This window comes from Phodopus roborovskii, unplaced genomic scaffold (assembly GCF_943737965.1).
Source record: "Phodopus roborovskii unplaced genomic scaffold, PHOROB, whole genome shotgun sequence".
NCBI classification, from domain to species: domain Eukaryota; kingdom Metazoa; phylum Chordata; class Mammalia; order Rodentia; family Cricetidae; genus Phodopus; species Phodopus roborovskii.
This window is the reverse complement of record NW_026126434.1, coordinates 6,496,983-6,520,313: the sequence shown is the minus strand read 5'-3', so window position 1 is coordinate 6,520,313 and position 23,331 is coordinate 6,496,983. Positions and strand designations below refer to the sequence as shown.

Sequence of the window (23,331 nt, the reverse complement as noted above, 5' to 3'; positions counted from 1 at the left end):
GTTGAGGCTTTTTTTGGCCTGTATTCAGTCAAATCATGTTAACACAGTGTGTTACTCAAAAGCTCCACAGTGCTGAAGCAATAAGACAACACCCTAAATGTCCTAACTCATATCCTGCTGAGCTGTCTCATATACTTACAAAGTTAACATTTACCCACAAACTTACTAAAAGCATTTGTAATGTAAAGGCAACCATTTCAAAAAAGTGGCCAGAACTACCCAGCACAGGAGCTGAATGCTCATGACAACTCCATCAGTCCACCTATAGCATAGAGGCTTGGATGCTGGGCACTGGCAGGCTCAACAATGCAAACAGTTTTTTTTTTTTCTACAGATACCCGAGACAAATACAACAAGAGGAGGAGCAGGCTAGAGTGCTCAGGACTCACAAGTCTGGCTAAGTTATCCCTTGAGACTCCATGATGTTTTCCAGTGAAGAATAATGGGGATCTTTTGTTGAAGCTGAGGGAAAAAAGGAGAAATACAGCCTTCCTTTCTCTTTCATTAATGTCCTGACAAACTGGGACTATAAGAAGAAAGCTCTCTAGCCTTTATTATAAATGAGTCATTTTTACAATGGATGCCAGCAGTCTTTAGGGCTGGCAAGAAGCAAAAAGACAGACATGTGGAGGACTGTCCATCCTGCAAGAAAGAGCACAGTGCTTGGAGTGGTAGGAGTCACATCAGACAAGCTTAGACAAAGTAAGTTTCAGAGCTCTGGGCTCTGTCAGTATTCCTAAGGAGACACATTAACAGGTTTCATTTTCATGGTGTAAAACCCAATTATAAATGTTGACTACTGAGGGCAGAAGAAAGTGAGAAGTAAAAAGCCTATTTGCTGGGAAGAAGTACAGCACCCCACCATCACCAGATCTCCTCAGCCTCTATGTCTCTCACCACAGGTGTTATTATCTTCTTTATCATTAGCAAAATTCTCAGAGATTTAAAAACACAGAAAAAGCCTTCTGTCAACAAATCAACAAAAGATGTGAATGTCTGCCCTCTACATCCCTATTTCTTGTCTTATTTCTACTACTTGCTCTTATAACAGGAAGACCTTCCTTCCTTTGGGCCTCCCACTTCGTTTATCATCTCAGCTGGAGCCTACTTCTATGTAATTAATCTTACAGCTGGGTAGTGCTCCACACCATAAGCACACTGAAAAGACTGGCATTGTTCTTCACTTTTCTAATCTTGGGCAGGTTCTGTTAGTCTTCATCTGGAAGTTAAGTGCAATTCCCACTCAGGACTACTTCACCATCTTTGAGGATCTTATCATCATCAACATCATCCACTTCTCATAGCACATCTTTCATTAAGTACACAGTCTTACCTTAAAAATCACATCTATGTTGAGAAATTTAAGTACTTGTCCCTTACAGCTCTCTTCCTCCCCACCCAGCTGTAGAACTTCCATTCTCTTAAGGTTGAGCAAACAAGATTGTTTTCAGAACTTCCCTGTACACAGTGCCCACACCTTGACCCCAGGTGTGGGTGGTGCATGACTTCCTCCTATGCTTAGCCCATTCCCTGGCTTGAGTATATAAGCCCATTACTCTCTCTAATAAATGGCAGCAGTTTTTTCTTCACTTCGAGTGATAATCTGTTAAGTGCTTCAATCCCGACACCCTCCCACAAGCTCGGTACTCTGGTCGCTAGGGCACATCTACCTAGGAATGTTAGTGTATTCTTGTAATCGGAAGACTGAGAAGAAACAAGGCAAGAGGTCTACAATCTGAACTATATAGTGACCTTGTCTCAAAAAATAAAAACCTAAGCTATCAAGAAGGCCACATTCAACACAGTGTTTGGTCTGCATCTTACATTTGATTTTCTCTGGGCCAGTTGGTCTCTGCCCTTCTCACTCTTTTTCTTCTTCTCCTGCCCCTGGCCCCCATCCCTTTCCCCCTCATTTCTTTTTCAAGTATGGTGTTAAAACAGGTTATTGTTATACAACCCAGGCGGGACTCATACTTGGGATCTTCCAGCCTCCCACCTACTACCACTGCAAGTGTGCACCACCATGCTCAACTACACTTTACTTTGTTTTGAGAGAGGGTCTCATTGTGTAACTTTAGATGGTCTGGAACTCAGCACAGAGCAGGCTGGTCTTAAATTTTATAGAGAACCTCCTGCTTCTGCTTCCCAAATGCTTGGATTAAAGGCATAGACCACTCTGCCTGGTCTCATTTGATGGTTTTAAATGCGGCTTTCCTAGAAATTCCCACTCTGTTAGTTTCCAGACCATCATATGAGTACCTCCCTCTTACTTGCTTGCCTTTACATAAGACTACTGCCCAGATCCTTAACTTGCATCCCTGCCCATCTCTTCAGGTACATTCTCTCTAATGACATCAGCATTTTTCCTGGATCAAGTACTTCCACCAGAGCTGGTCCTGGTGGCACACACCTTTAATCCCAGCACCCAAGAAGCAGAGACAGGCAGATAGATCTCTTGAGCTAGTGGCCAGACTGATCTACATAGGGAGTTCCAGGGCAGCTAGAACTGCATTAATAGAGAATCCCCATCTCAAAACAAACAAAACAAAAGCTGAAGAAATGGCTCAGTGGTTAAGAGTACTGGCTGCTCTTCTAGGGGTCCCAAGTTCAATTCCCAGCAATCACATGGTGGTTTACAACCATCTTTGGTGGGATCTGATACCCTCTTCTGGCATAAATTCAACAGAGCACATACATATCAAATAAAACAATAACAAAAATGCTTCCACATTAACACCAGTTAGACCTTACTGAATTTCACAATCAAATAGTTCTGCCAGATGCTTTTATGTAGGCCTCTGTCTTACTTTTCTACTACCGTGAAAAGACACCATGACCAAGGCAGCTTAGAAGAGAAAGCATTTAATTCGGGGCTTATAATTCTGAGTATTACCACCACAGCAGGGAGTGTGGCAGCAGGCAGGCAGGCTGACAGAGTGCCTCGCCTATAAAATGGAATTCTTACAAGGCTACAGATAATCATGCTTGGCCTTAAGTGGTCATCCTAGAAAGGTGTATCTGTCAGGACAGCCTTAACAGAAAACTTCAGGAAGGAGGAAAACTTGATGCAACCACTATTAGTCCTACCGATTGAGAATAAGATCACCACTATAGTTTAAAGCAAAATTTGAAGCAGGCTTTAATTAAATATTGGCTATGTCCATCACTGGTTCCCCAGAAAACATGGCCCAAATCAAGTTTTGCAAGATGGCCCAAATCAAGTTTTGCAAGAGCTTAAGAAGGAAAACCCACAATTCATTGCATTTCCTGTCAGGCCAAATCAGGGGCAAGCATAAACCATACTTTCTGACATACTTCCAGTCTATATCCAATCAGGGGCAAGTATATATCCTGACATATTTCCTGCTCATGAAACTCTCCCACATATGATAAAGCACATCCAGTGAAGATGGATCAAACTTGTTCAGGGGAGTGAAAACATGTGGCTTGTCTCCCATAAACAATAGCCTCCAGCATTTTTAGGAACTATAAGTCCTTGGGCAAGGGACTTGCAAATCACAGGTGTTGTTTGTTTGTTTGTTTATTTATTTGCATTATTTCATCAGTACATTACTTTTTCTTTTCAGCACTTGCTCTGTAGCATCCTTGGTCCTCTTTGCTTAGATGCTAAAGGGACAGGCACTGGCCGGACCCATGTAAAAAGAGTGACAAAAGCCTTGAAATTCTCTTTTTCTGTGATGACTGGCTTTCTCCTATTCATAGACATTCACAGTTACACCAACTGGGACCAAGAATTCAAATACGAGAGCCTACAGGAGCCATTCAAACTACTATGTGATCCAAACAACTCATGTCTCCTAAAAAGTAAATCAAGGTCCTCTTTTTTTAGGATAAACCATTCATCTCCTCATTATTTTAAATCCAATTCTAAATCTCCCAATGGCCCATGGCTTCTTGTCATCACATTGTCTGCTGCTGTTAAATTTAATTCTAAATAGCTCTCAGACTTGTCCCTCTGTTACTCCCACTGAATTCCTGCCATGGTCTAACCTTCATCATCACTCATTCTGTTGCCACAGCTTCACAAATGTATTCCCCACCTCTAGAACTGTCCCCTTGATTAAACCCAACAGATTCAGCCATTATTGACCTCTTTCTTACTTAATCTCAGAGCCATCTCTCCAGCCTTGAATGATCTTTCTAAGCAACCTGGTATCACTCTCCTAAAGTTAAACACCCTACCACTTGAGGGGCATCCCTAGAATAGATGTACCCTAGTCTTAGATTCTCATCCTTACAATCCAACATCGTTGTCTTAATTGTCCCTGTATCATATGAACACTTTCCTGGTTTTCTGCCCTATTCCACCTGAGAAATGCTAATTTAGTTTGTGATAGGGCAAGGCAGTGCAGAGGTTCCTTCCTCTTGTATTCCTGCTGAGGTCATTTCAGGTTTAACTAGGATTAGACCTCCTTGATAGGAAGCCCCATGGAAAATTATCCAACTCTATTCTAGGAACAGGAGATCAAAATGCCCCAGTTAATTTATCCTAGCTTGTTAAGCTGCTTGTTTGTGCAAAACCTCCCCCTCCAGCTAACTGCTTATCTTAGCATCTGTTAAACTGCTTGCTCGTGCAAACCCCACCCCCATGTCCCCAGCAGCTAACAGAGATACCAGGGCATGGTAGCCTTTATAGGTCTGTTGCTCTAAATGCTCACACTACACCTGGGTTCCAAACACCTGAGTGTAGTCTCAACTGGTTGGAATAGACTTTCAATTGGCTATAAACTATGTCTGAGTGGTCTCCTCTGGTGGGCTTCCCATAACAAGTTCATTAATCCTCAAGTAAACAAAACAAAACAAAATCCTATCAATATATCCTAACCACTATCTTAAAAGACTTGATTTTCTAAATAAGATTAAAAAAAAAAAATGAGGCTAAATATTGGCCAAGTGGTAGACTGTGTGCTTAGCACACACAAGGCCCTAAGTTGTATCCCCAGTACAAAATTAATAAAAGGAGGGAGAGACATCAACTATAAATACAAGGAAATATAAGAAGGGGGAGCACTTGGGGAGATGCCTCATTGGGAAAAAGTGCTTGTTCTACAAGCATGACAACCTGAATTTGACCCTCAAAACCCACAGAAAGAAGGACTCAATTTAAAACTGTTCTCTGACAACAATGCTTGCTGTGGCACACATGTGCCCCCCCCCACTCTCTCTCTAAACAAAAGGTAAAAGTATAAAGTTTCAAACAAAGTTCATTCAGTCGATTTACAATTTCACGACATTTTGGGGTAAAGTTGTTTTGCTGAAATTGTAAAATAGAACACTTTTTGATTTCAGTTAGGTTCTACGCTCAGATAATGATATGGCTTCTTTCTTTTCCTTTTTATCTGCTTTTTTGTTTTTAACCAAACCAAAAGCCCTTGTCATGATATTTAGCACCTCTGGCCCTAGCCTACTTAATGGTTATGGTATTCAAAAGTCCTACTACAAGTTCCTACCTTTTCCTTAAGAAACAGTTCTGGTCCTGCTGTAAGAAATATCAAATATGACTTTTTTCTATCAGATACTATAAAACTTGTGTTTAAGACAAGGAATTAAAATATTTTTATTTCTCCCACTTTGTAAGATTTTTATGCAACTGTTTTAGTCCTCCCCACCAAATAAAACAGCTTTTACTGTCTTGGTGTATTCCTAAGGCACTCTCTTGATCAAGAGCAAAGTCTGCCTTGTCCAGACACTTTTTGGAGTGGTAGTCTCTTTCTGATACCACTACAGAGACTGGAGGATTTGTAAGTTCATTAAAGCTACCTAATGGCAAAGGCACTGAAGGAATCACTAGTCAGGCTCTGAATTAACTTATTCAACAAGATAATTACTATTAGGCATACTCAAAACATTCAAACTACAACTTAACTTTTGAATCAAGGACATCCCCAATTTGTGCTTAAGATCCTACATTCTGCTTTGTTTTGCTGTAGACCACAAGACATAACTGATGGAGAAGATAAGCTTTATTTAACTAAGCTCAGAAAACAGGTGAAGAGACCATATGCTTCACAGAAAAGTACTTCTCATTCCAAAAGAGAAAAGAGGTCTCAAGGGCTTTTCTGAGATAATAAGTGGAAAATCCCTATTCTAAAAGAGAAGTTCTTTGCTCTCCCATGAAGTTCCTATAAGAGCAGAGATTGTTCTGACTCTTCTGGAGTTTTCCAGCTCCACTGAAAAACTAAAGGAAGAGTGTTCCCAGGAAGTTAGAGCACCAAATAAGAAGTGAATATGGGGATGGGTTAAACAGGCATTTGTTTAATCTGCATACTAATAAGATAGCATCTTCCTTTATAAATGAACTTTTATTTTCTTTATAATTTTTAGTTTGTTTTGTTACATTTACAAAGTCTCAAACTCAGATTCAATTATTTCCAAAAAAAGTATCATCATAGGGAAGTTTTTTGACAACCATAAAACCTAAGAACCCTGAATAGCAGAACTTGGTCCTTTATGCTGCTAGTTCTGGAGGCTCTGAGTCTAATTAGGTGGCAATACCTACTTGGATCTGAACCTTCTCAATGTGGCAAGAAAATAGCAGCTTGTAAATAAATTCCCAGGAGAGTAGAGTGGGAAGCTACAGTAGCTCACAGGCATGACACAAGAGAGACAAGGCTGGCAAAGAGTCAAATGAAAATGAGGACATGATCATTCTAAGGTATAGTTGAGTTTATTATAGATATGAGGGAAAATTCAGCCACAAACATCTGGAAGAGTCCAGAGCAGATTGAACATGACCAGGAGGATAGACTGGGCCATGAGGGGCAGGGGGAGGAAGAGAGGTGGGACAGATACTGCCAACTACAGGAATTAAAGGCTTAAAGGCGTGCACCACTACTGCCTGTTGTTTTATGATTAATTTTACATATGTTGGTGTTTTCCATGGGTTTCAGATCCCCTGAAACTGGAGTTACAAGCAGTTGTGAGCTGCCATGTGGGTGCTGGAAATTGAACCTGGGTCCTCTGGAAGAGCAGTCAGTGCTCTTGACCACTGAGCCATCTTTCCAGTCCCAAGTGTAACCTAACTAATCAGACTATTTCTCAAACATTGAATATTTAAGCGGAAAAGAAGACTATCTGCAGTTAGAACAAGTTAACTAAGGATATAGCTCTGCAAAAAAATTCCACAAGAACTTGAGAAAGACCTTGGTTGTCTTATTTGCTCGTTACAAAGACTTGGTATTCAGACCTTTCTTTAATTCTAGGAGCCAACTCATTACTTTCCAAAAAAATTCCTCTTTAGCTTATGCTTGCAATAGGTTTCTGTTATCTGTAATGAGGAAGCTTAAAGACTAGAAAAAACTGTCCCACTCCAGTACTTCCCAGGCTCCCTCTCCCAGATTCCCAGGCCCCAGGGTAGCACCAAAGCAGCTGTGCTGATGTTCACATCCTGCTTTCCCTTCTCTCTTGGCCCCCTGCCTTCAGCGCTTCCTCCCTAAATGCTGCCTCTGAATAATTCCTACTCACTCAGAGGACTCAGTCTAGATGTTACTTCCTCTATAGATTCCCAGGGCCTCTCAGCCTGGACACTAATATCCCCATAGGAATTTGCATGATTCCTCATTAATCTAGCCCCTAGTATAAATTGCTAAACCTGCACTCATGCCTGGCAGACAGTAAGTTCTTGGAGAACATGTCTCAAAGCAACTAACAAAATTAGAAACCACTTCATCAAAAGTAGTATTCACAGAAGTTTAACAAAAGTTTAAAAATAAATATGTACCACCACAGCACTTAGAACAGCAAAGATCAAGTTCAAAGCCAGCCTGGTATAAATACCAAGATCCAGGCTGAGCTGTTTCAAATTAAATACAAAAGAAGTTGGGGAGTTAACCTAATAGGAAAAATGGTAGCTATATAAGCACGAGGACTTGAGTTTGATCACTTGCATCCACATACAAAGATGGGCATGAAAGTCTATGCGTATAATCCCAGCACAGGGGAGGCACAGACTAGTAGATCTCCACTGCTTGCTGGCTAGTCAGTCTAGACTAATGGGCAAACCCCCAGAATCCACGAAAGACCTTGTTTCAAAAAACAAGGTATTCATATACACACACACACAACACCTCCTTCCAATACCACATGCATACATACAAATAATAAATAAGTTTGGATTTGGGAGGTTCTAGATATATGATACTGGCTATAGTTTAATATTAATCATACTCAAAAATATTTCTCTATGTATTCAAAATTCATATAAAAAATCACTAACCTGTACACTTTAAGCCTTGTACCCTTTTACATTGCAAATCATATGCACTGATGAAAAATACTTTTAAGCACATTTAATAACTGAAAAACTAAGAACCACAACTGCTGACCAGTAAGTCAGTTCATACACACTGCATATTAGGCAGTCATAACAGAATACTGACAGTAAAATTAGTCTTGGGTATACCACTTACTAGCTATAACTTGGTTCAGTCAAAGTTTTTCAGCATTAGCATCCATACTAAATCATGATGCCATGGAAATGCTAAACGAAATCATAAAGATGAAAATTCAAATGAGATGTTTCTGTTACTTGTCTAACATACATGAGGTTCTGCTTTTGATCTCAGAAGTGAAATGTACACACACAAAGAATATAACTTAGTAAACACATTTAGTAAAAACTAATCTTTAAGTAAGTAGAACTGTTGCTTTATCATTACCCAGTTTCTACCTTAAAGATCAGGTGTAAATGACAAACATTAGTAAATTGAAAACTTCCATTTTTCATTTTAGCAAATATGTAGACAATGAATACATATATCTATTATTAGGTACAAGGCACAGCATACATAGATGAATAAAGCATAGCTATAAGAAATAAGTTGCTGAATCAAACTGCTCAAGAAGGAGAAAGGTGTCTTGAAAAAAGCACCTATTGGCTGAAGAAATGGCTCAATGGTTAACATCACTTATTCTTTGTTGTTGTTGTTGTTTTGGGATTTTTTGTTTGTTTGTTTGTTTTTTGAAATAGGGTTTCTCTGTATTGCTTTGGAGCCTGTCCTGGAACAAGCTAGCTCTGCAGACCAGGCTGGCCTCGAATTCAGAGATCCTCTGCCTCCCAAGTGCTGGGATTAAAGACATGCACCACCAATGCCTGGCAAGAACACTTATTCTTGCAGAGGACCTCTGTTCAGTTCCCAGCTCCAGCATAGCAGTTTACAACCATCTATAACTCCAGTTCCAGGAGAGCCAATTCCCTCTTCTGGCCTGCAAGGGCACTAAGCATACACATACAGACAAAACACTCATACACCTAAATGTAGAAAATAAAAGAAAAAAGCACCTGCTGCTTCTGCAAGTATGGTAGGTAGGAAACATGGTGCCATTTTCAGTAAATGGCACTAAGACAGTGCCACCATAGTCACTCATAATAAGTAACATGCTCAGTGTCTTAACACTTCTCAGGGGTTGCAATGTTATTTGACAATTTCAAGACAATTTTCAGACAATTTGCATATGTAATTAAGAATCTTACAGTGGTGTCAAAAACCATGAAGCAGTAACATGTCTGTCTGTGTTTAGGAGAATCACATTTGCCACTAACAAAGTGTACTTTTCAATAAGAACATTTTCAATAATACATACTACCATATATAGGCAGATACCCACAAACTTCCTACAAATGTATATTGAAGAGACTCCACATTGGGTATATTAACCACATTTCTTTTTTTTTAAAGGAACAGAAACATTTTTTTTTTTAATTTCTATTTTACAATCCAATCCCAGTTTCCCCTCCCTCCTCTCCTCCCATCTGCTCCCCTAGGAAGTCTACTGAGTCTATTCCATCATCTAGTTGAAGCAGGACCAAGGTACCTCCTCACACCCCTGATATTAACCACACTTAAGAGTAAGACCCATGCCTGGTAGTAGACAGACAATACAAAATGAACTCAATAGTATTTTTGTAGACTTTCTGTTTCATTGCTTTGTTTGAGTATCACCCCCCCCAATCTTTTGCTTATTATATTATAGCTTCTAGTTTTGTGTTTTTACAGGTTTTGTTTATATGGTATTGTTTCCTGTACATTGTGTTTTATTTTGGTTTGTCTGCCTGTTCTCTAAAGTGAGAAAGAAGGTGTGGAGTTGGGCAAGGGAAAGCCATACTCAGAATACATTGTACAAAAATATAATTTTCAATTAAAAATAGAGACTCCAGATTCCACAGTAATCAGGAATGTGTCTAATCTCACACAAGTGTCAGTTGAAGATGGAAGACATGCTGCATGCTTTCAAATGTGAAGAAAAGAAGAAGTTTTGAACATAAAGAATGTCACATAAGCTCCTGGGAGCATGACTCCCAGATTCCTGTCCCTGTCTTCAGTTCTTTTTCTAGACCTGAGTGTTCACTCACTGTCCAGACATTAGGTGAGGGACAGTTAATGCCAGTTCCAGCTACAGTGGGAATTCCAGAATTGGGGTTTGAGTGACAACTCCTGAGACCTGGTCCTGGTCAGTCTCAGCCAGAGTTAAACATGTGAGTTGTTAGTTTATGGTGTCCGTAGCATGAGCATGTACCATCCAGCATCTCATCTGGATGTGGGGGCAGAAATTGAACCAGGGTCCTGTTAGACTGAACCACCTCTCCAACCCAACCCCCAGGGTCACCTTTTAATCCTAATGTCTAAAGTCATTTTTTTATCCTAATGTTCAGTTAGCAATTTTTGTTTGGCACATTAAAGATCAATAAAGTTTTGTTCTCTTGGCAAAAGAAAAAAACAGAATGTCACATAAAGTTAATTTATGCTCATGTTCATTTCATAATTATGAAAGATCTAAGCTAGGTATTGATGGCACATGTCTTTAGTCCCAACACTCGGGAGGTGGAGGCAGGTGGATCTCTGAGTTTGAGGCTAGCCTGGTCTATAGAGCTGGTTTCAGGGCAGGCTCCAAAGCAATACAGAGTGTCACCACACTCAGCACTGTATAACTCCTTATAGGATCTAAGTAATTGCCTATCTTAGACAACTAAAATAAACTCAGACTAAGAAACCAGTGAAAAGAAACTTTTGTAGCAATGTTTGGTTCCTAGTTGGTGAATTGTTGAGGAAGGGTTAGTAGTTGTGGCTTTGTTGGGGGTGTAGTATTGAGGGTGGTCCATGCCAGACCCAGTCTCTTTTTCTCTCTGCTGAATATAAGTAAGCTCTGAGCTACTGCTCCAGCAGCATGCCTACCTTCTGCTGCCATTCTCCCCATGATGGTAAAGGACTCATCCTCTGAAACTGTAAGCAAGCCACCAATTAAGTGCTTTTTAAAATAAGTTGCCCTGGTCATGGCATCTCTTTACAGTGACAGAACAGTAATAAGATATGGGGAGATGATGCAGTCAATAAATCTCACTGTATAAACATAAAAACCTAGCTTTGATACCCAGAACCCACATAAAAAAAGGCCTAATATGGTGGCACACACTTATGGAAAACAGAGACAGAGGGAGTCCTGGGTTCACTGACTAGACAGCCTAGGCTACTTAGCGAGCCCTAGGCCAGTGACGCAGGGTGCAGAATATAAGTTTTAACTATGTCCTCTACACAAATATACACAGTACACAAAACCCTTTTTAAAAATTTTTTATTTTATGAATTATAAAGTGTTCTAGAACAACACATTGTAGAAATATTTTTAAGTGTGTTTTAACATTGCTGAAGACAAAATACTCAGGGACCAATTCCCACATTCTCCAAATTATTAATTCCAAACATAGACAAAGATTATTTTGGTTATCTACCTTTATAGATTTCTAAAGAGGACTTCACAAACTGAATTAAAGCTGACATCTAAGAGCCTGTAAGCTATGCCAAATAATAATTTTCTACAGGATATTTAGCTGCTGCTCATCCAATCTTAGGAGTGGTAATCAAGGACTACTTCAATCACCTTAAGAGAATTTCTGTAGTTGGGCAATGGTGGCATAGCACTTTAATTCCAGCACTTGGGAGTCAGAGGCAGGTAGCGCTCTGTAAGTTCAAGGCCAGCCTGCTCTATGCAGTGAGTTCCAGAAATCCAGTCTCTAAAAACAAAACAAAATAAGACCCAATTTAGTTCCATGGGTTAGCACAGTCTGGCAGCTTCCTAAAACCATCACATTGTGTATCTAGTCAGGCTATCGACCAGAGGGGCTCTGGATGTCACAAGCAGCATAATCCTTTAGCTGCACCTACACAGACATAGAATAACATTGGCAAAAAAATTATTGAGATATACAGCAACTACAGCGCTTTTTACACACAAAGCAGAATAATTAATGTTGAAAATTTTGAGCTTTATCTATAATAGCAAGGAAGTCTCTACAAGTAGCAAAAGGGCACACCAGAGAAAAGCTGTCCCCCAAGAGCTGCCTAACCTCTCCTGAACCTCAGTAGCCCAATAAAGCTTGGTAAAACATCTGGCAGTTTGCTTGGTTTCAGAATAAGCAGGTTTTAATTTTATTTATCTTATTTTATTTCAAAACAAGTTCTCAATATGCAGCCTGGCTATCCTAGGATATACTCTGTAGACTAGGCTGACTATGAACTCAGAAATCTGTCTGCCTCTGCTCTCCAAGAGCTGGGATTAACGGCATGTGACACTATGTGTCATCAGAAGTTTAAATATTTTGCTTCCATTATTAAACATACTTCTGAGAGTTAATGCCACAGAAACACATGGGATCCTAAATGTCAGGATCCTTGTCTCTCACTAGCCAGCCTAGGAGACAAGGATGTTCTGCTTTCAATTGGTTCATCTGAAAAAAGGAAGATGGCAATAGCTTGGGTTTTCTACAAAATCGGTGGAAATTAAATAACATGATACAGAACAAGAATCTAATGAAAGAAATCCCAATGTTCCCCAGTGTTCAAGATTCTCTAGCTGGAGGCTGAGCAATCTTAGGGTTGCCTATAGTCCAGAGATTACTGTAAAGCTAATGAATTGTATACATTCAACGTGAGAATCAAATGGCCCATGACTCTTCCACATACTATCAAGTCTATCAGAGTCCACAGCAGTAGCTGTGGTATATTCTGTAGAAGCCACCCCACACTTGGAATCTCATATTCCTCAGCAGTTTATGAAGTTTACCAGGATTGTCTGCAAAGTAAAGAATCCTTCCCAAACAGCAAGAATGCCCCAAACTTCCTTCAATGTCTGTTGTCATCATCTCTAACAGAAGAGAACAGGGCTGTCTCCTAAAGCAGCCACTTAAGATTCTGTGACCTGAGCCTGGGCCTCAGAGAAACTGTACCCTGCTGGAGCTTCTAACAAAGGCTCCATTATCATGACTCCCTTTAGCTCCTGCCAAGTGTGCGCCATCTCCTCAGTTGGCTCTGTAATTTTACATAGCAGTAGCCACTGGCCATTTGCAGCAACCACATAGCAACAATTATTTAAGAGCACCAAACTGGGTGGCGGTGGTGGTGCACACATTAAAATTCCAGCACTCTACCCAGAAGGTAGAGGTTGACAGATTTCTGAGTTAGAGGACAGTTTGGTCTACAGAATGAGTTCCAGGAGAGCAGGGCAACACAGAGAAACCCTGTAGTGAGATAGTTCTGTGGCACTGACCACGCCCATTGGGGGTGGAGCCATGGGCAGAGTGACCGGTGGAAGGAGGTCGGAGGGGGCCAGGAAGGGCGCTCTCTTTCTGGCGTGACAGGAGAGGATCGGGTTAAATTTCCTGGTGTTCATCTGTCTAGGTTGTTAAGTTATTTCTCCCTGAATAAACATCTATTCGGCCTATTTGTTTATCCTGATCCTTATTTAACCGCGATAAAACCCTGTCTTTAAATGCCAAGAAAGCCAGGTGGGAGTGGGTGGGAGAACTGTCTCAGAAGAGTATAATTATATCAACCAGAAGGACATTCCTGCCTTGAATGGGGCTGACAAGAAAATGGTCCTTACCAATTGTTCTAGGGGAAGGATGTCCACAGAGGTACAGCTTGTTTTCTCACAAGGATGGCCTCATACATATAAATTCTAATTCTTTATGGGACTCTCTTTAACAGCTTACAGACTCTAGCAGTGATTTCTGATGCTGAGATCTGTCTAGATCCACCCTGGCTTAGTTATTAGATATGACCATGACACAGAGGTTTCATATGAAGAGTCTTCATTCTACCTCAACCTATCTCTACATCTCTTAAGCATGAAGAAATAGTTTGGTATTTACAGTTAAACTACAATGGAGTAAGTTTCATCAGCACTACATTCATCTCCCATAGTGAGGTGGCTTGGAAACATCTTGTATGAGGACCTGATATCCTGACCCCAGTCTCTCAGTCTGTTTCTTTCTCTTTTTGTTCAGAAAAGGAACTTGCTGAGTGGCTCAAGTTGATCTCCAATTTACAATCCTTCCTCTTTGTTCTTCCAAGTGCCTGAATTGTGGTTATATACCACCTTACCTAGCTAATTTTTATCATATAAACTTGAACAGTTTTATTATTCTGTTTCTTTTAGACTAAAATATTCTTTTTCAACCTCACATGGACCACTCCCTTGAAGTTCTACTATAGATCTATTTAACTGCAAAATTCTTTTCTTCCAATTTCATACTACAGTGTCTGTCTGTCTGTGCCCCACCCCTAAGACATGTCTCTTTATGTAACGAAAGACACCTTGAAATTCTTTAAGAAGCCAGGCTGGCCTTGAACTCATGATTCCCCCTGTTTCAGTTTCTTCAGTGGCAGCATTATGGAAAATGACTACCACGCCTCTCTTCTCATTTTCTCTCTTAAAACCTACATAGGGGCCAGTGAAAAAGCTTAGTGGGTAAAAGCACTTGCTGCACAAGTCTGGCAACCTGAGTTTGATCCCTGGAGCCCAACTAAAAGTGTAAGAAAAAGAAAACCAACTCCACAGAGTTGTCCTAAACTATGTAATGTACACATACACATGCTACATACACAATAACAACAACTTTTTGTTTGTTTGTTTTCTCTGTGTAGCCCTAGCTATCCTGAAACTTACTGTGTAGACAAGGCTGTCCTTGAACTCAGAGATCTGCCTGCCTCTGACTCCTGAGTGCTGGAATTAAAGATGTGCACCATCATCACCTGGCAAATAACATTTAAAAAGTTCTTTATGATAGATGGGGTATATCCTAGTGAGTATGAGCTTCTTTAACTAGTGTGTGTGTGTGTGTGTGTGTGTGTGTGTGTGTGTGTATTATACTTGGGATTGGATCTAAGGTTTCATGCATGTTAAACACATCTTACCACCAAATACCATGCTCAGAGCCTAGTTTAAGGATTAGTTACACAAATTAGGTAAAATATGAACATGTTAGTGGGCATTTATTATTTTTCTAATCTATTTTCCCATTTCTCCTTAGGTAAGAGTAAATAGAGAAACCCTGAGGGCTGGGGATATAGTTCAGAGGTGTATTATTTCCCTCCCTGTCACAGGACCTCTGGGTTTAATCTCTAACACTGGATTAAAAATTAAAGAGGAGAAAATTTAATAAATAGAAGGAGGAAAACCCTGACTTCAGAGACCAAGGATAAGCACATGTCCAAATAAGGTCAGACAGACTGCTCTGCTCTCAATATGGGCATCTTAAGCCAACTAAAAGTACGACGCACAGGCAGAGTTGTCTCAAGAGAGACAATCTGAAGAGGCTAAGAGGCTTGGTCTTTCCTTTTTCTTAACCTAACCTACAGCTTTTCACTGAGTTCCTTCTTAACTTATGTTACAGAAAACTGTTTGCTGCTGTTTACAACCAGGACAACAGGCAATAGCCAGGAGAGTGCCAGAGACAAAAGAAACTTGTATACTTCCTTCTATGGTAGGTACTCCACTTTAAAAAGTATTGTAAAAGCCTTGAAAACCAAACTTCAACTTTTCACCATTGCATCTAAGTGACTAACATAAAGGAGTGATTAGATACAGTGTACCTCATTCGCTTAGAATTACTTTTGCTGTGATGAAACACTATGACTAAAGCAACCTGGGGAGGAAAGGGTTTGTTTGGCTTGCATTCCACATTACTGCTCATCACTAAACAAAAGCAGGACAAGAACTCAAACAGGACAGGATCCTGGAGGCAGGAGCTGATGCAGAGGCCATGGAGGGATGCTGCTTACTGGCCTGTTCCCTACTGTTTGCTCAGCCTGATTTCTTATAGAACCCAGGACCACCCACCCAGGGATAGAACCACCCACAATGGGCTGGGCCTTCCCCATTGATAGATAATTAAGAAAATGTCTACAGCACAATCTTGTGAAGACATTATCTCAATTAAGGCTACCTACTCTCTGATGATTCTAGCTTGTGTCAAGTTGACACAAAAGTACTCAGCACACAGCATATATTTTCTATTTTGTAGGTCCTTCTGAAAACATTCAATTTTTTTCCCCCTCTTATGGTTAACAAAGGTGCCATTTAAAATGAAGACTCATGCCCCACCAATTCCATTTGTTTATTTTGAAACAGGGTCTCACTGTCTAGCCCTCACTGGCCTGGAACTCACTATGTAGCCTCAAATGCACAGACAACCTCCTGCATCTGCCTCCCATGTGCTGGGAGTGTGGCATTCATCACCTTACTCAGGCCGAAGTAGAAGAATCCAAAATAAACAGAGCCTGCTCTGCTGCACACAGATAAGTCAAGATTGTGGCCAAGAGAGCTCTGTGTCATTTCAATCACATTTAACACTTTAGGAACAATAATCTTCTTTAAATGTGTAAAGGAAAATTATCTCAAATAGAAAAAAGCTGAAAGAAAAAACAAACAAACAAAAAAACCCAAAGCCTGGGTTTGACCAAAACTCCAGTCTCTTCCAATCAGAATTAGCTATAGCAACGACCCACTTACTCCAACAAGGCCAAGCCTCCTAATCTTTCTCAAGGAGATCCACACCCTAATGAGTAAGCCTCCAAATATGTAGCTTATGGAGGCTGTTCTTTTTCTGTTTGTTTATGGTTTTTCAATACAAAGTTTCTCTGGGTAGCTTTGGAGGCTGTCCTGGAACTCAGTAGACCAGGCTGGCCTCAAACTCACTGAGACCAGCCTGCCTCTGCCTCCCAAGTGATGAGGTTAAAGGCATGCGCCATCCATCATTGACAAGCTTAGATACTGTTCTTTATTAAAAGCACCACAGTCCTGAGGTTGCTAGCCAGGGAAATGAGGCAAGAAAAAGTAAAAAGGCATCCAGATGAGAATGGAAGAAATCAAATTATATGTAATATGATCTCGTACATTAAAAACTCCAACAAAATAGTCAGACAAAAGCCATTAGAGCTCTGCATTGTGGAGTAAAAATAAAAGCCACAGACTGGTCAGGATTATAAGGAATCCCTGAAACTTTTTGTCTTTTGTTAAATTCAATACAGAGCCCTGTAGTAAATTAAACATTATTTTCTATACATCACCAAAATGTCCTTTGTGATAAATACCACTACCAGATAATAACATATGGTAGCTTTAACCTAATATATAACACATACAAAAGACACTACTACAAAGCATAAATAAAGATATTTAAACAGATATCTGCATGTTTTTATTCTTTGTACAGATCTGATGAATGTCCAAAAATCTCTCAATGTGAATTAACCAACAAAGAAAGAAGCCACAGCAAATCCAGAAACATGAGTGACACTGTTCCGGAAATGAGCTTTAGCCACCTCTCAGGGTTACACCACTACTTCTGGTCTCCCAGATAGACAGGATCACTTAGCACCCTGTAGACATTTGAAAATTTTCTAGCACTTGCTATTTGTTGTTGTCTGAGACAGTCTTCTTTAACCCGGCTGGCCTCAAATTATGTAGAAGAGGATGACACTGAACTTCTAATCCTGTTTGTACCCACCTCCCAAGACTGCTTATGTGATGCTGGGGCATTAGAATGCAGGCATGCTAGGCACTCCAGTAACTGAAGTCTTCAAGCACATTTCTTCTTCTTCTTTTTTTTTTTTTCCATTCTTCTTACCTATGTCAATATTTTCTTGTGCTAATATTTTCAGTGACCTACAATGGACTAATAATGAACACAACTTTTCAGAGTCACTAAACTTTTTCTTTCCTATACTAATTTTTAAAAAGAGGAAAGAAACCGTTTCCAATACATATTTACAACAGAGGTAGGAACAAACCCCAGAGCTACCTAAGGACATCCTTTAATCATTTATAGGCCTGGATTCTATATTTCACCAAAGAAAAGATTTTTCAGGACAAGCAAGTATGAAGCAGAGATGAAGCTTGAAGATCAATTTTTATGCATGAGAGTTAAGGGAAAAAGAAGTACTCAGAAAGGGAGGAAGACATCCTGAAGAGTTCAATGTGGGCATCTTAAGCATCTGTACAACAGTCATGTATTCTGTTGGTGGATTCTGACCTTACACCTCAAATCTCTGCTAAAGAATCTAAATGAAGTTAAAGGGTGGTTCCTGAGGTACATAGGATTATAGCTAATAAGGCAAAACCTGCCTCAAAAGGGACACTGGAAAGTCAACAATTTTTATTTATTTTTAACTCTCTCTCTCTCTGTGTGTGTGTGTGTGAAAGAGAGAAAGAGAGAGAGGAAGGAGTAAGGCTGTTCTTGAAAGTATATATGTTTTATTGCTATTTTAACATGAAATACCTCTATTTAAAAGGAATAGTGTTAGGAACTAGCAGCCAGCTGACCCCCGCCCCGAGGATGGGCAGGACGTTCATGGCCTTGTCATCTCTACATCAGCTTTACCTGGTGGCCAGAGGACTCAGTTACGCATGTGCAAGCCTCTTTTAAAGCAAGCGCGCCAAGTGCTTCTCTCTCTTGGCTCTCTCTCTGCTCTCTCTCTGGTCCCTCTCTGTTTCCTCTCTCTGCTCTCTCTCTCCTGCTTTCGGTTGGCCACCAGCTACCCCCTCTTTCTCTCTCCCCTCTCTCAATAAACTCCACGTGGGTGCTGAGTCTCGTGTTTGTGTTTTATAGGCATTAGTTGCATCAAAAGAACAACAAATAGTACCTTAAGTTGGAGAGGTGGCTCAGACTACTGGCTGCTCTTTCAGAGTATCCAGATTAATTCCCTGTACACACATGGTGGCTCACAACATTTTTGTAACTCTAGCACCAGAGGACCTCTCTTCTGGCCTCTTTAAACAAAAGGAATGCATGTGGTACAGACGTACAAGAAGGCACAACACCCATATACACAAAATAACAACAACAAACAAAAAACTTTGTAAAGAGAATAGTAATTACACTAGAATTTTTTTTTCTCTGAAAGATAAAAAGGTATGTAGAAAACAAAACAAAACAAAAAACTATGTAGTTCTGGAGGCCTGAGACTCATCATTGTAGACAGGCTGCCAGCTTCTGCCTCCTAAGTGTTGGAACATGTGTTCCATTTCCAGTAGACTAGAATTCTTGATTGCTCATGCAGTAGACATTCATATGAGTCCTAAGTCATATGAGTCATAGGAGATTCTAAGAAAGACTACACTCTTCACTAGGTCAGACTATATATTATTCCAAAAGGAACCAAAACACCCTAATGCAGGTAATGACCTGCAGCTGTGATATTCTAGCATCATTCCTTTAAAAAATTCTCTGGCTGGGCAATGGAGATACATGACTTTAATCCCAGCACTTGGAAGGCAGAGGCAGGCAGGTCTCTGAGTTTGAGGCCAGCCTGGTCTATGGAGCTAGTTTCAGCAGAACCAGAGCTATAATACAGAGAAACCCTGTCTTGAAAAACAAAACAAAACATCACAAAAGTCTTTGAATGAGAAAAACTGAACTAATGAATAAGTATTTGATTTTTTTCCTAAAACTTTGCATCAGAACAACAGGCATTTAACCCAAGCCTGAGGTAAAGAAAGGTTTGATGTTTTAAATGTTTTGAAACAAGGTAAAAATAACCTGAGCTAGATAGAAGATATAAATCAAATTGCCAAAAGTCTCCTATAGTTGATTACAGGCTAAACACAATTCATTTGTATGAGACTCTGCTTCATTGTTTTTTTAACTTTTTATTGTTTTTTTTATGGATTTCACATCATGCATCCTGATCCCATCATCTCTCAGTCCCTTCCTATCTGACCTCTGCCCTTATAATACCCTCCAATAAAATAAAATTTTAAAGAGGGAGAAAAAAAGGTCTCATCATGAAAGCTATAGTGTGACCCAATAAAAGAGATCTCATCATGGAAGCTGTAGTGTGACAGTTAAGTCACACAGTATAAAATATGTATGTATGTATGTATGTATGTATGTATGTATATCTCCTCATGGAAGCTGCTATAGTCTGACACAGTGAGTCACACAATAAACCTTTAGTCCATACATCTTTATTTTTACATGTTCACTGCAACAAGTCATTTGTCTGACTTGAGGCCTCTGGCTTCTCCTACCCCCCATCAATACTGGGCCCTCACTGGGACTCCTCCTAGATATACTGTTGTTGCCCTGTTTCATGGAGATTCTGTAGCTTTGGATCTGCACAACCCCTTCATGTGCTCCAGTAATTCATAAATGGGGTAGATTACCTTATAGCCCTGGTTCAGTTCTGGGTCTGGGTGGTAGCTGGGCTGGTCAACCCGACAGCTTTCCTTCATCCTCACCACCAGAGCAAGCTCTCCAGCCCTGCCATGGCTCTCACATTTAATGCAGTGGGCAACAAGGGGTGGGGCCAGTTTTCCTGCTCTCATGGCCTCAGGGCTGGCTCACCCCCCAACCACCACCAACAGGGTCAGCTCTAATGTGCTGCCCAGGCAAGGTGCAGGGCCCATTCTTCCAAGTGTGATTCTGCTTGTTTTTCAGAAAGAGTAGCTATCCAGGGAAGTACCCAGCCCTTTGGAGCCCTCAGCAAATCTGTGCTAGAGACACTTAAAAGTTGCTTTTGCTAAGTCATTGACTTCTTGCCTGAGATCACCAGATAAAAAGCAGGGGTAAGGCAGTCAGTGGTGGCCTCCCAATACTTAGGGAGGCAGAGGCAGGCAGATCTATATGATTTCAAGGTCAGTTTGATTTATAAAGCAAGGGCCAGGTCAGGTTCCAAAGCTACACAGAGAGACCCTGTCTCAAAAACAAACAAACAAACAAACAAACAAACAAACAAACAGGACGAAAGCCTGGCATCTCTGCCTCTATTTGTATCTATTGTCTTTATTGTGGGTCAGACTCCTGCTTGACCCTACATAACCATATCAATCAAGAACTATTTGTCAGGGATGGAGAGAAGACTCAGTGGTTAAGAGCACTGGCTGTTCTTCCAGAGGACTTGGGATCAATTCCTAGCACTGATATGGCAGTTCATAATTGCCTGTAACTACAGTTCCAGGGGAATCAGACATCTTCACACAGACATACATACAGGCATAACATGAATACACATGAAATAAAATAAATAAGTTGTTTAAAAAGAAAAAAAAAAACTTGTCTACCTAACTCATCTATCTTATCCTCCCTTAAGGTAGGAAGGTAAGTCAAGTGTCATAAAGCTTTATATTACCTTGGATTCTAGGACCAGCAGGGCCACACAAGACAGACCGTTCTCCAAATATAAGCAAGCAATTCTATGATGGGTGAGGCTATATGCCCTGGAGCTGAAGAGATCGTCTTGAACTAGAGAGATTCCCTAATTTTCTTCAGCACACCGTGGCAGAACGAGAACTGAAACAGTGATTAACCAGACCATTTCTTGACCAGGACTGCTTAGTTAAAAGTGTTCTCATCTTTACTCTATTAAACTAAAGGTCATACTTGTATCCCACAGAAGAACTTGGCTTTATCTGTTTCTCTTCCCAATATTGGGTAAAACCATTCTCTGCTTTTCATCAAGGGATTAATTGGTAATTATAAGACTGCTGGAGCTGGGCTTTTGCCCTCAAGACACAATTATGCCTACAATATCCTCACTCTCATTCACATTCTACCTATGCCTTATAATCCTACTTTTGTGATAAAGTGCCAAGTCCTTCCTGGCCACCATCCTGTGAAGTAGCACAGCCAACTTCACACAAGTCAAAGTTTACATTATGGTCCCTGTGCATGTATGGTACAGCCTAACTATTTTGTGGAGTGAGGGAAAAAACTTTATTCAAAATTTGTAATTGGGCATGGTAGCTCCCATGTGTAATCTCAGCACTGAGGAGTCATCACTCTGATCCATTTTATTCTTGAAGCTTCCACAAAGCTTTTATTCAATCCAGTGAATACTATTCCAGTATATTCGGTTGGTTTTCTTTAACCCCCAACTCCCCAGTACTTGTTTCTCTTTACTGAGGTCTGGTTTCATTTCTTGTATTTTTTTTTTTTTTAAAGAGGCTTTCTAGGAATTAATCCAGGAGTTTACTAGTGCTTTCGTTCTTCCTTCCTTCCTTTTTTTTTTTTTTTTTTTTTTTTTTTTGAGTTGAGACAGTTTCTCTGTATAATCCTGATAATCCTGGATGTCTTGGAACTTGATCTGCAGACCAGGCTTGACTTGAACTTAAGAGATTCACCTGCCCCTGCCTTAAGTGCTGGGACTAAAGGTGTGCACCACCACCACCCTGCTTATTGTCTTCTTTTTCTTTGAACATAGTTATCATTGCACTCAGTAAGTCTTTGCATGGGATTTGACTTATTTTACTGTCACTGGAGCCAAGTACATAAGATTAGTAGTTCTTGGGGGAGTCCTACTGCCTTGGATTTTAGATTTCTTTCTTTTTTAAAAAATGAGATTAGTATATATGGGGTTAGGTTGTTGGTTAGTTGTGTGTATTTTTTTTTTCCCCTTAAGATAACCTTCCCCACCCCAATACCACATTTGAGGACTAGGTTATAATAGGGTTCAGATAATAGCTTCTCCCTGTTGCACTGGTGAACAGAAGAGCCAAGGAGGGCATAAGACAGTTTAGAGTAAAGGTAGAAATAAAAGAGTGTAGTAGCTGGGGATAAATCTTAGTTGATACAGTGCTCACCTAGCATTTACAGAGTCCTGGGTTCAATCCCAATACTGTACAAGCCAAGTATGATAGTGCATATCTTTAACCTGGGACCTGGTAGAGGCAGGAAGACCAAGAGTGCAAGGCCCTCCTCATTACACAGCAAATCTGAGGTCAGCATGAGAAAATAAATAAGGAAGGTTAAAAACATGCTATCTGATAACTGATAATGAGTTTCAGGAGGCTTAGGTATAGAGACTCTACAAACCAGACCAGCCTACTCTTTGAAAAAGGAAAATAGGCATAAGGCAAGGGAAAAAGAATAAAGGCAAGGGAAGAGAAGAGGAGGAAGAAGACAGTGGCAACTTGCCTCAGTGGGCAAAGGTGATTGCAGCCAAGCCTGGTGAACTGAGTTTGATTCCCACATAGGGAAGGTGGGGAATCAACTTCCACAAAATATCCTTTGACTTCCATTCTAGTACCATAGCAGGC

At 40.3% G+C, this 23,331-nt stretch overlaps 1 protein-coding gene across 1 annotated transcript in view; it reads right to left on the bottom strand.

Moving 5' to 3' along the window:
* Lims1 (LIM zinc finger domain containing 1) overlaps positions 1-23,331 on the bottom strand; it is a 101,942-nt gene that overhangs the window by 73,545 nt on the left and 5,066 nt on the right. The gene's annotated exons all lie outside the window — the stretch shown is intronic.